This window comes from Crinia signifera, chromosome 3, assembly GCF_055691185.1.
Source record: "Crinia signifera chromosome 3, ASM5569118v1, whole genome shotgun sequence".
Classification (NCBI taxonomy): domain Eukaryota; kingdom Metazoa; phylum Chordata; class Amphibia; order Anura; family Myobatrachidae; genus Crinia; species Crinia signifera.
This window is the reverse complement of record NC_139219.1, coordinates 335,835,996-335,838,949: the sequence shown is the minus strand read 5'-3', so window position 1 is coordinate 335,838,949 and position 2,954 is coordinate 335,835,996. Positions and strand designations below refer to the sequence as shown.

The window sequence follows — 2,954 nt, the reverse complement described above, 5'->3', positions numbered from 1 at the left end:
CCTGTGTGATAACTGTACTGTCTCTGCTTATACTGTTACCTACCTGGCTGCTGCAATGACCAGTGGCACCGCTGATTGCTGCCTAGGTGCTGTGCAGCTCAGCAGGTATGTGTTCCCTGTGTGATAACTGTACTGTCTCTGCTTATATTGTTACCTACCTGGCTGCTGCAATGACCAGTGGTGCCGCTGATGGCTGCCTAGGCGCTGTGCAGCTCGTCAGGTATGTGTTCCCTGTGTGATAACTGTACTGTCCCTGCTTATATTGTTACCTACCTGGCTGCTGCAATGACCAGTGGCGCCTCTGATGGCTGCCTAGGTGCTGTGTAGCTCGGCAGGTATGTGTTCCCTGTGTGATATCTGTACTGTCCCTGCTTATACTGTTACCTACCTGGCTGCTGCAATGACCAGTGGTGCCGCTGATGGCTGCCTAGGCGCTGTGCAGCTCGGCGGGTATGTGTTCCCTGTGTGATAACTGTACTGTCTCTGCTTATATTGTTACCTACCTGGCTGCTGCAATGACCAGTGGTGCTGCTGATGGCTGCCTAGGCGCTGTGCAGCTCGGCAGGTATGTGTTCCCTGTGTGATACTGTACTGTCCCTGCTTATATTGTTACCTGCCTGGCTGCTGCAATGACCAGTGGTGCCGCTGATGGCTGCCTAGGTGCTGTGCAGCTCAGCAGGTATGTGTTCCCTGTGTGATAACTGTACTGTCTCTGCTTATACTGTTACCTACCTGGCTGCTGCAATGACCAGTGGTGCCGCTGATGGCTGCCTAGGCGCTGTGCAGCTCGGCAGGTATGTGTCCCCTGTGTGATACTGTACTGTCCCTGCTTATATTGTTACCTACCTGGCTGCTGCAGCGACCAGTGGTGCCGCTGATGGCTGCCTAGGCGCTGTGCAGCTCGGCGGGTATGTGCTCCCTATGTGATAACTGTTCTGTCTCTGCTTAATGTTACCTTCCTGGCTGTTGCAGCGACCAGTGGCGCCTCTGATGGCTGCCTAGGCGCTGTGCAGCTCGCCGGGTATGTGTTCCCCACATGTAATGTCTTAATATAATGTATGTAATGCCTTCACCCCCCTTCATCCCTGCTTGATGCTGCACTGTAACATACCTCCCAACTGTCACGCTTACCGCGGGAACGTCCCGATATTCGGGGACAGTCCCGCGTCCCGCCCGGGGCCGCCATTGTCCCACGGTGGGGGGGACAGTTGGGAGTCCCCCCAGCTTGCCAAGAATAGACGCTGTGCGCATGCGCACAGCGTCTATTCAGCGCCGACGAGCGGCGAAAACGGGGGCGTGGCCGGAGTTCGCATCACCCCGCGAGGCCACGCCCCCTTTTCTCGAGGCCACGCCCCCTTTTGAACGTCCCGACCTCCCAACTTCAAAAGTTGGGAGGTATGCTGTAAATCCACAAAAAATTCCTAGTGTGCGCAAGCATACATGGCCAATAAAGTTGATTCTGATTCTGATGAGATGTGAGAGCAAAGCCGACTGTCCTCTGTATTCCGCCACGTGATAAATAGAAACACAAACCGCAGAAATAAAAGTCACCTTCCCATACCGGGAGTCGAACCCGGGCCGCCTGGGTGAAAACCAGGAATCCTAACCGCTAGACCATATGGGAGCTGATGCTGAGGATCATGTAATGACAGCTCCAATACCTGCAGAGGCACCATAGAGCGGGCATAGATATGGTAGGAAGATGGGCATGGATTACTAAGGAGAAAGAATAAGATGTACACCGCGCTAATTAGTGATCTAATGTAAATTCCAATTATCAGAATGCCATTGAAAACATTAAAAATACACTTTAATAATACAATAAAAAAGCAAAGACATATTAGCAATCTGCAGGATTTTAAGAGATTAAGGGGCGCATTTATAACAGAGCGATGCCGACGCGGTGACATCTCATTGCAGTATCGTGCAATACCGCCGGGATTTATCAATGTAAGGTCGCAAGAGACAGGGCTCCGAAAGGAACCTGTCCCTGGGAAGCGCTGACCCGGAAGACCCGGTTATGCGCTGACACCCCCCCCCCCCCCCCCCCCCCGCGACCCTACTGACCGCACTGCCAATAGTCCAGGGGTGCAAAGCCGGGCTGCCCGATGTTGATACATCGGGTAGCTTCACATGCTACATAGAAACCTATGGGGGGGTGCGGCCGGCGGCGCTGCAGGGAGGATCGCAGCAAGGATCAGAGATTCCTGCTGCAGTCCCCCTTTAATACATTTGGGGGATACTTAATATTTTCGGTTAACCCGTTTTCGGGATTTAGCTGCAAATATTACTTGATAAATGCGGCCCTAAAATAATTTCATATATATAAGAACACTGATAAGATGTATCTGTCTGAGGGGAAGCCAGTCCATACGGTACCGTATATTGCTTCTTTTAGTGGTTAAGATCCGTTCCTATGATGCCTCGGTACTTATGTAGTATCTGGGCGCCCGATTTTCTGATTGTATGCCTCACCTTAAGGCATACAATCAGATGCGATTCGACACGATTTTCTGCAAAATCGCATCGAATCGCATCCGATATCGCATGCGATTTTGCATAGGGTTCAATGTTAACAAGGTCCTGTTCATTTCCCCACTATCCAAGTGGGCATAGAGTTGGATATAAACCTGTGGCGAGCGTAGCGAACCACCGAGCCTGAAGCGTGGCGAGCGGACGCAGATTTTTTAAAAAGTATTCTGTGTTCCCGCGCGGGGCTCGCTGCGCTTCGGGCTCGGTGGCTCGCCCCAGGTTTATATCCAACTCCATGCCCACTTGGATAGTGGGGAAAGGAAAAGGATCCCTTTTTCCCATTGAAATCTATGTTAAAATGGACTCAGACCATTTTAACATTGAATCCTATGGAAAAATCGGGACCATCGCATCGCATACGATTTGTTCGCATGCGATGCGATGTGCCCGATCCGACCCGATTTCTAAATCGGGCGCCCAGA

General features: G+C 51.8%; 1 non-coding gene across 1 annotated transcript; it reads right to left on the bottom strand.

Annotated features, from left to right (window-relative positions):
• Positions 1–1,552: 1,552 nt before the first annotated feature.
• Positions 1,553–1,624, bottom strand: TRNAE-UUC (transfer RNA glutamic acid (anticodon UUC)). The gene has a single exon. It is a non-coding gene; the product is annotated as a tRNA-Glu (tRNA).
• Positions 1,625–2,954: the final 1,330 nt, after the last annotated feature.